The following is a 10,765-nucleotide window of genomic DNA, read 5'->3' as shown; positions in this document are numbered from 1 at the left end:
TTCCCCTGATTTCAAGGACTATTTATAGTGTCTGAAGTGAATGTTGTACCTTGATGTCACCTTAATTTGGGAGGATCTGATTGCTTGAGCAATAGTTTTATGACACGTGGCGATCATTGATTGGAGAGTACACATCATCCATTCTAAAACTGCTTTTTGTAGATGTTGGGCCTCAGTACAGATTGGGCCAAAAGGAGGGCTAGTACAACTCTTTTTATTCAGAAAGGTGTACTTTAGGCCATACAATTTTTGGACCATGTACTTCTCTACAGCAGTAAAGTGACACGTGTAGGGGCAAGATGGAGCCACATGTCCTACTTATAACCGTTAATTTTTAGGTTATAACATTTGCCCTTCAAAGAGGAATTTTACGATTTAGGCCCCAACACGGTTGGAATTCTCTTTTAACCGACGAGAACTGCCCTAACCCTTTCAAGATGAAGATGGCACCAAATTGCGGGCCTCAATAGGTCAACCCACAGAGATTTGTTAAATGCAACAATTATCTTTATCGGATGGGGAGGTCATTTTTACCTCCCTATAAATACATGCCTTTGTTCTTTTTGAATTCATTTTCACACCTTGAGAGAATTTTTCTAGAGAGAGAGACTCTACCGAATTTTTTACTTAACTTATAGAGAGAGAAAGAGTATTTGTCCAAGATCTCGATAACTTTCTTCAACCATCCAAGTAATTCCAACAGGTATCCCCTTCTTCTAAACCATCTGTGAGTTAAAGGGTGTTAACCCCTCTTTGGCCGCTTTTACTCAAATACACTATGTATCTAAGGTCCCTAAGACAGTAGACAGAGCCTGGTTCAATGTTTGTATCTGTCATGGCTTCCTGATGCCTTGGGAAGAGACCTCAAAAATGCATTCATGGAAGGCAGAGTTCCTGTTCATCCAGGCCCCCAACGAGGCAGTGGCTAGAAGATGCCGCTATTTTAGCCAGGCTCCAACCAACACAGGACAAACATCTTCTTATGTAGAGCTTGAGGATGCTTCGACCGAGGAACTAGTAGAATACTTCAAAATATCGGAGTATTCTTCCCCAAACAATTCGTCCTTTAAGGGTCCGTCCAATTGGATCCCTTTCAATGTTCTATGACAATAATTTCCTGGTTGTCACCAGCTTGCAGCAGGCCGATGATAGAGGTATAACTTTACTTCTTAAGTAAAGCTTTTCATCCAGGAACTTTGTTTTACTGAATTTTTTTTTTGTATTTTTCAACACCAACTAAAGCCATCCTAAAAAGATCTTGGACGGGAGACATCAGCATGTCTAAATTCACGAGCTCTTTGTGGAAGGAGTACAACAAGTCCGGTTCGGAAAAAAGGACGGACACATTGGTGAGTTGTTATATATATATATATATATATATATATATATATATATATATATATATATATATATATATATATATATATATATATATATATATATATATATATATATATATATAATTTCTTCTTTTGACAGGGTCCTTTCCAGAGTGCAAGCCGGTCAAAGTTCTCTTGCTGGCCTCCTTTCCCACCTAATATCCGTCCAGAAATTATACTTTTGTTTTCTAGACGGATCTTGCCCTATACCGAAAAGCGGCCAGGCCTCTGGAGGCCGGTCTCCTTCTTTGGACAGGCTTTGTCAGAGAGCCAATATGCTTATTAGTTCCTGGATGAGCAACCCTCAGCTTCTGGACGAATTACTTCCAACTGGAAAGCGGCTAGGACTTTTTTCGGCCAGTCTCCTTCTTTGGGTAGGCTTCGTCAGAGAAGCAATATGTTTTTGATCTTTTCTTTGACACTCACCTTTCCTACTTGTCTTCTCTTCTTTTCAAAAAAATGCCCGAACGTCAAAAGTGTTGGGGGAAAAAGCGGGCACTAAGAAGGGGCCGTCTTCCGCGTGAGAGGCTTCTCCTCCTAAAAGATCCAAAGGCTTCACATCCAAGAAAACAATAGTAGATTGCCCCACCTTAACAAAGGTTTAGGTTCCTCCAACGGTAGAGAAGAAGGCAATGATACCATATTTCGGCAAGATCGGCTTGGTGCCCTCTATAGCCTCTAAACAACCGTACGCGGTAGCTATTCTGGACGAGGTCGATGGGGTTGGAGAACAGAATTCTCAGTCGAACGCGGCTAAGGACGACTTGGCTTTCTTCGAGCCGATAGCAGGGTTGGTATCCCAAATGCCCCCTGCCTATAGATTTGCCTCTCGGTCTTCTGGTGAGTGCTACTATTCTAACCTAGTTAGAACCCTGCGCGTGGGCGGATTTCCAATGAGTTCGTCCAGCAAAGTGCAGTGGTCATACTAGTCCGGGATACTGATGACTCTCTTCTTTTCATATAAAGGCAAAGGGGCAGCTGAAGTAGCTCCTCACGGTTCTCCGATTCCTCGGCCGCATTTGCATATTGGCTCTCTGACAAAGCCTGTCCAGCTGAAGAGCTTCTAGTTTTTCAAGAGTCTTCGGACGACAAAGAAGAGGAGGAAGCAGCCAACCCAGAGACTCAGGCCGACGACAAAAACCTCCCTGTTAAATAGAGTGTTTAGCCTTGGGGCCTATTGTTGTTACATCTTTGCCGTAGGCCTTTTTTGTACTTAGTTTAATTTTTCTTTCTTTTGTAGCCTAGGTTGTAATCCTTTTTTGACTTTTTATAATAGAATATTTTTTCCAATCATTGTCTCTGTTTGCAAATTTTCTTATCAAGTACCACAACACCTTTTCTAATTGAGAATAATCATGGACGAATTGTCATGAACGAATTAAATCGAAAATACAATTTTAACAATCAAGTGACAAAGTTACTCGTCCTAAAATCTGGATGTTCCCAACCATGGACGAATTAAATCCAGAAATCATTTGAACACCAAGTGTCAAAGTTACTCGTCAAAACTTGCACCAGTGTTAGTGTTGTTCGTATGCGGTCTAAGGTCATTTCTTAACGCTTGACTTTGGACGACTTGCTACTTACTTTTTATTTGTACATTCACCATGTATTGGATCTCCCCCCTTCTTGGACGAAGAGAATTAGGCAAACTCTTTGTTCCGAGAAGGAGAACGACCATGCTTGATAGTGACATACATTGCAAGGTAGAATATTTTAGGATATTAGTAATCCGTCCTGTTCTATAATAACTTATTCCTTTACTAAGGTAGTTATTACTTGAGTGGCCTTTTGACGGAAAGTAAGAACACTATACTAAGGTTTCTTAATTAAAGTCGTCTTCATTTAAGAGATTTCAACTCTTGGAGTTTTGAGAGCTTTCGTAATGTTTAAATCCTTATATATTTATAACATGTTTGGTTGATCTCCTAATAGAAGTAAATTTTAAGGAATTTTCCTTGTGCTATTCTTTACTTTGTTACTTAGTATTTTGTTCAGACTACCGTTTTGGCAGGTGGTAAGATGCCCCTAATTAAATGGTAAGAGATAACAAGTAAAGAGACAGTCATAGGGCAAAAGTAGTATTCTATTATATGAATTTTGCTTGACAAAGAGCCAAGATACATGTATACGTTTCTACTTTTTCATTAATGTGCCATGGCACTTTTTTGGTAAAGAGCTACAAAATTCCATTTTAATTACATCAGATATAGTATTTTTTTCAAGTGTTTGAGTTCCACGTCCGATGTAATGGACCACTATCCATAGCCTCAAGACCGAAGGTACCACTCTGAACTTCCTGGATGATCTTGTAAGGACCTTCACAGTTTGGCTTGAGCTTGCCCATTTTCTTTGCTCGGCCGATTGCTTACATTTTCATTAAGACAAGACCCCCCACCTTCAATGGTCGTCTGGCCACCCTTTTGTTAAACTCGCGAGCCATTCGAAGTTTATACAACTGCATTCTTAACAGGCATTGCCCCTAACTTCTGGAACCTGGTCCAAAGCCGTGCGTCTTCCTCTAAATATAACATGACTCGCAGAGGTCGACTTATGAGCCGTAGACGAGCATAAATGGGGTCTCCCCAGTCGAGTTCTTGGCCGTAGTTCTGATCGACCAGAGAACTAATTGTAGTTCCTTTACCCATAAACCTTTCGCGTTATCCAACTTCTTTTTTATGCCATTCAAGAGGATCTTGTTAAATGCCTCTACTTGCCCGTTTACCCGAGGATGAGCAAAGGCCGCAAAGTGGGCTTTGCTGTCCTGCTCGGCCAACCAATCCTTGAGTTTAAGCGTCTCAAACTGTGGTCCATCGTCGAAGATAATAAACTGGGGCATACCAAACCTTGTAATGATGTTCTTCCAAATAAAGCCTTTTACATCATTAGTGGTGATCCCTCTCATTGCCTCAGCCTCACCCCATTTAGTGAAGTAGTCCACTGCTACTAACACGAATTTCTTATGGCCGGCCGCTACAGCAAATGGCCCTAAGATGTCCATCCCCCATTTGGCGAAGGGAAGGGGGAACATGATTGGGGTCAGATAGTTGGACGACTTCTGATGCATGTTACCATGCCTCTGACAACTATCACATTTCTTAGCATAGACCAGGGCGTCTTCTTTTAAGGTGGGCCAATAATACCCTGTCCTTAATGCCTTTTATCCCAATGTTCTTCCCCCAATGTAAGAGGCACAAGCTCCTTCATGCAATTCTTATAAGACATCCAATCCGTCTTCCCTGGTAATGCACTTCAGGAGTGGACGGTTGAACGTTTTTTTGTAGAAGGTTTCATCCCAGAGCTCAAACCACTTGTCCCATGCCTTCACATACTTAGCTTACAAGAGGTCTGATGGTAGGCGTCCAGTCTTCTTGAATTCAATGATGGGATCCATCCAGTCATTTCCTCGGATGAACAACAAAACTTGCTCTTGATCAATGCTTTTTGTTGGTTTTACTTCCCAAAACACAATCCGCAACACATCCCTTTCGGCCGAACTGGCTAGTTTAGAAAGAGCAGCGGCCTGGTGATTCTCAGACCTTGGAATCTGGTCGAGTACAAACTGCTTTAAAGGTTTTACTTCTTGAATTAATTGCATGTATTTACTCATGGAATTTTCTTTACACTCAAAATCTCCATATACTTGACTGGCGACCAATAGGGAATCTATTTTGGCCTTAATCTCCAAAGCTCATGCCGCCTTGCACATTTTTATGTCGGCTAGAAGTGCTTCGTATTCTGCTTCATTGTTTGACGCATGGAATTTAAATCTGAGTGCGTTCTCAAATTTGTCCCCTTCCGGCGATTGGAAAATTATCCCAGCCCCGCAACCATTAGAAGTTGAAGCTCCATCCACCATAAGTCTCCAATGTCTCCTGCCCCCAGCTGGGTCTTGGACGGGCTCAATCATAGGCCGAGTAAGCTCTACGATAAAATCAGCCAAGGCTTGTCCTTTGATTGCTGTTATGGGTTAGAATGCTAGGTCAAACATGTTCAGCTCCACTGCCCATTTTAGCATTTGTCCAGAAGCATTCATCTTATGTAGAACTTGTTTTAGGGGCTGGTTAGTGTAGATAAGGATGCTATGAGCCAGAAAATACGGCCTCAATTTTCGGCTGGCCATGAGAGGCACTAGGCCGAACTACTCCACCAATGAATATTTGCATTCTGCGTCTTTTAACACATGGCTTACGAAGTAAACGATGACCTGCACCAACTCCCTTTCAGCCAGGAGAACTGCACTTAATGCATGAGGTGAGACGGCTAAGTATACAAACAATTTTTTCCCTTCGACCGGACTAACCAATCGAGGAAACTGTCGTAGATGCTCCTTTACTTACTGGAGAGCTTGCTCCGCCTATTCCATCCACTCAAATTTTGCCTTTTTCTTTATCGTTGAGAGAAAATGATGACATTTGTCCCCAAATTTAGAAAGAAAGCGTCATAAGGCTGCCAAGCACCCGGTCAGACGTTGAACTTCCTTGACTTTGGACGGTGATGTCATGTTTAAAATTGCTTGAATCTTATTAGGGTTTTCTTCAATTCCTCTCTTGTCGACCAGGAATCCCAGGAACTTTCCTGCCAACACTCCAAACACGCATTTTTGAGGGTTCAACTTCAGCTTGAATTTTCTAAGTGTTAGGAAAGTTTCTCGAAGATCATCAATATGATTCAGCTCCTCCCGACTTTTGATAATCATGTCATCAATATAAGCCTGCATGTTTAGCCCAAGCTGCGGCTGGAAAACTGTGAATATTAGCCGTTGGAAGGTAGCTTGCGCATTGCGAAGGCCGAATGGCATTCTCAGCCACCCATAATGCCCCTTATCAGTGATAAATGAGGTCTTATCTTGATCTTCCGGCCACATCGGAATTTGGTGGAAACCAAATTAGGCATCCATGAAACTTAACAGCGCATGCCCAACCGTGGAATCGACTAACCGATCTATCTTAGGCAGATGAAAAATGTCCTGTGGACAAGCCTTATTTAGATCCATATAGTCTACGCACATCCTCTAGGTTCCTGTCGCCTTAGGGACCATGACCACATTTGCTATCCAGTCTGGATAATAAATCTCTCTGATGAATTTAGACTTCAGGAGCTTCTGCACCTATTGGTCGACGGATTGATGTTCATCTGCCGAATTGGCTTTTGATTAGGATCTATGTTCATCTTGTGAATGCCAACTTCGAGATCAATTCCCGGCACCTCTTCTACAGTATATGCAAACACGTCTTTGAATTCTTTCAATAGTTTGACCAACTTGTCCTTGAGCTTTGTCTAGAACATATCCAACTTTCCGCGTCCTCTTTCATAATCAAATATCCATTGGTTCTTCTACTGGCTCTGACCGTTCTAGTCCAATTTCAATGATGGCCATCACTTCTTCTGACGAAGCTTTTTCTTCTTTGATGGCCATACACTTCCTCTTCTTACACGACAAGAGAATAGACGGTTTGCTCATTTGAGGGGCCTTCGCTTGAGATCTATCCACAATAGTCTCCAGATCATCCAGTTGGCCTTTCACAATCTTGGCCGCCTCAGTATCTAATTCCTTTGGTTGTTATGACTTTTCTCCCTTCCATGATGAGGGTTTTAATGTAGTAAGATAGCATTCTCTTGTTGCTTGGTGATCTCCATATAGAGATGCAATCTTCCCCGCATCCCACTCGAACTTCATTGACATCAAATGAGTAACAATCACTGCTTTGCACTACAAGAATCCGTGTTTTTACCGACCGCCTAAATCGGTCGGTAAAACACAAAAAACGGACGGTAAAAGTTTTACCGACCACTGAACGATCGCTGGTTAGCGGTTGGTATAGTGCTGGTTGGTAATTTCAGATCACCAACTGGAAAACGGTCGGTAAAATGTTACCTACCGCTTCTGAGATGTAGTAGGTAATTATCTACTGCTGCACGGTTGGTATAAGCGGTAGGTAATTACTTACAAGCAATCTGTTGGTATTTACCTACCGGTTTGGTCGCAGTCGGTAATTTAACAGTAACAGTAGGTAATTACCAACCTTTTTTTACATTTTACCTACTATTTTTGTTAGGTTAGACAACGTATTTAGATGGGTAAGCCTACCGTTATTCGGTCGGTAATTTGCTATTATTTTCTAAAAAAAAAACATTATTTTTACCACAATATAAACTAATCCTCCACTTTATATCAAAATAATAGGTTTGTTACAGCATATATTAAACATCCTATTCTCCAAAATATAGATCTAATAGTAATTCCAACAACCAAATTAAACATCATTTTTCTCAAAATATATAATATACTAATAAAAGACTATAAGTCTAAGTATTACAAGGAAATTCTGATCCACCACTAGAAGGATCACGTGGGTCACGTGGTTGGGTAAAAGGGAAAGTACCTCCACACTGACTCATCATTTGAGAATACTCTTCCATTGTAGTCTTTTTCTCCTCCATGTATTTTTTTGCCTCTTCCCTTTCCTTTTTTCGTTTGGAGACGATATGCCTCCTACTCATTTTTTTGCCTCTGAAATTCAGCCACCTGATCTGCTAATTGTTGCTGATATTGCTCCACGGTAGTTGAAAGCTGAGAAAGCATAGAAGGCGTGTAGACACTAGAAGAGCTACTAGTGCGGGTTGATGATTTTTTTGTAAAGAAGATCACCGCTTGTACCTAAGCCAGGAATTAAACCTTTTTTCCTCCCACCCACTGTCTCAAAGTACATTTCATTGGGATCTTTGTTGACTCCCTTCTCTCTATAATCATCCAATTTCTTATTATAATCATCCTGCATCAAATAAACAATTTAATATGCATACACAATATTTTCAGGAAAAAATAGACAAAATTTTGTTTAAATTTATACTAAAAAAAAGTGAATATATATATATATATATACCAACAAAGTGCAAAATAATCCAATATTGTAATTCCAACAACATTATAACTCAAAACTAAAAAACAAAATATTCATATAATGAAACAAGTAAATTATAAACTAATTTAAACACTAAAAAATATCAAAAATAATGAAGCTTTAATGCTTAAAATACTTGCATTTCTAGAAAAAAAAGGCAATTTTTTTATTATATTTTAGAACAAAAAAAAAAAAGTTTCATGCCTACAAACATGTAAAGTAAAAAAAAAAAAACTATATTTCATCTAACAATCTTTCCAATAATTCAACCAACCATTCATCCAACCAATCATCCAAAGAACAATCCAAACCATCAAAATATTATATGTCATCCAACCAACGATCCAAATATATTTATAATTTGTTATTTGATCAAATGAAATACACTAACCATGATTTGTTTTGATTTGGAGCCAATGAGTTGCTTGCCTTGGCCTGGTTGTCGTTCTTTTGAATGCGTCTCCAAGTAGATATCAACAGCTTTTGGCAATACTCCATTTTTTCCAGCCTAGTTAAAAAAATAATCAACTTTATTATTATTTTATAATTTATAAAATATCGAACTTATAAATGGTTACTAAAAACAATATACTCACCATCCTTCTTGCATACCCGGCCGTAGAAAATGAACCTTAACAATGTCCAGGTTCCACAACACCTTCTAGCGATCCTCCTCTCTTGTTCTTTTTCGATTGTTATGAGTTTTTCTTAAACTCATCATCTTTTGTTTTTTGCATAAGTTGTTGGTGTACTTGCTCTGGCATCCATATTGGTCATACACCTTTTTTTTTTTTTCCGATGTCACCCAATGATGCAAGTCTTTGAGTCTTTTAGCTACTTTGCGTTGAAAACCTTCTCTTACTTGCGAATCCAACTCCGAATGCCAAGAGTGTTTACGCTGTATCATGCAAACATTGGAACTGAGTAAATATTTATAGTCTTATATGTGATAGAATAAAATTAAGTTAAAGTGTTAACCTTGAAAAGATTAAACCAATGATCTTTTGTTGATTGACTTGTTTCAGTCCAATTTCTACATGGCTCAATGCAGTACTCTTTGAAACATTCCGTAATAGATCGAGTGACTTTGTTATTGTCAAACCTTAGAAAGAAAAAAACAATTATAATATAACACAAAATTTGTAACATAATCACAATAAAAACCTTTCATTCACTAAGAAAGAATTAGCATATACTGAGATGGATAATATAAACACTAAGATGAATATTATAAACACTAAGAAAGAATTATCATGCATTAAGATGAATAATAGAAATTATAATATGAAACATAATGGATCAAAATCATTTTTTACCATAGCGTAGTAGGGTCCAGCTGATTGCTTGCAGAACGCGCGCCTTCACCCTGTTCCTATGTGGTGACAATATAAGCATTCGATGAAGGATTCTCGCCCTCAGTATCATTTGCCAGATGTGGAGTAGACTGGCTTCCTGAAGCTCTACCTTGTCCGCTAGAAGAAGACATCTAAAATAACACAGATTAGTAGCACGAATAATGTAGTATAAACTTCAAAGTTTTTTCATATCAAATTTAAGGATAAAATAGGAATCAACTTAAACTTATTAACATATTATATAATATAAAGTGTAAACAATAAGAATTATAAAATCAATCGTTACTAAATCCACCAAACATAATACAATATATCGAAATTTAGAAGTTCATAAGACACTACAAAATCTAATGTATGATTCACGGTGTTATAACTACTTAAAAGTAGATGGGTCTAGATCTTCTTCCGCATCATCATTGTTGTAGCCTAAAAAATCAACGGCTATCGTGCTGCCACGTGGCCCCCTCGGAGCCCTACATGTGGCATGCATGCAGAGAGGTAAAAGTACAAAGGGTCTGGAAGGGCAGGCCTAAAAGTACGTTTCTCTGAAGAAAGTGTACTAGAGGCCTCTTCTGGCCCCAAAAATCTACTTAGGCCCAGTAAAATATGATCTACACCTTTTTATGAAAGTGAGGTGTGCTGACCAATCAATTACTGCACGTGCCCCTACTTTGATTAGCCAATCAGATGCTCCCAAATTAGGGTACATCAAGGCACACAGTCATTTCAAACAGTATAAATAGTCCTTGATTTCAGGGTGAAAGGTACGTTTTTCAGAGCATAGTACTGTTACTCTGTCATAAATTCTTCTCTCTCTCTCTCTACTTTCTCTCTCTAAAAGTTCCTTTACATCCCTGACATCTGACTTAAGCTTCGGAGGGGGAAATACCACCCAAACCTCCAGGGTGGGTCCCTTTTTGTGCAGGTTGCTGGTCAGGAGTTTGCTTCGGGATTTGAATCAATCATTGTTGCACAAGTCTCCAATTTCAAGAACTCATCTTTGGGAGTGTGATATAAGTTTGCTAGTTTTACACTACATAACATTTGGCGCCGTCTGTGGGGAGACGCAACAATGACGGACTGTCACTCTTCGAATGTGGCAAGGAACAGAAGTTTTAGAGTTCAG

General features: G+C 39.4%; 1 long non-coding RNA gene across 1 annotated transcript; it reads right to left on the bottom strand.

The window, feature by feature from the left end:
- Positions 1-7,532: 7,532 nt before the first annotated feature.
- Positions 7,533-10,179, bottom strand: LOC125499436 (uncharacterized). Its single transcript, XR_007276321.2, has 5 exons — positions 9,601-10,179; positions 9,263-9,386; positions 8,881-9,182; positions 8,676-8,792; positions 7,533-8,155 (listed from the first exon to the last, which is right to left on the bottom strand). It is a non-coding gene; the product is annotated as an uncharacterized LOC125499436 (long non-coding RNA).
- Positions 10,180-10,765: the final 586 nt, after the last annotated feature.

The sequence above is a fragment of the Beta vulgaris genome, chromosome 7 (genome assembly GCF_026745355.1).
Source record: "Beta vulgaris subsp. vulgaris cultivar EL10 chromosome 7, EL10.2, whole genome shotgun sequence".
NCBI classification, from domain to species: Eukaryota; Viridiplantae; Streptophyta; class Magnoliopsida; order Caryophyllales; family Amaranthaceae; genus Beta; species Beta vulgaris.
The sequence above is the reverse complement of the archived record's forward strand: the minus strand, read 5'-3'. Positions and strand labels throughout refer to the sequence as shown.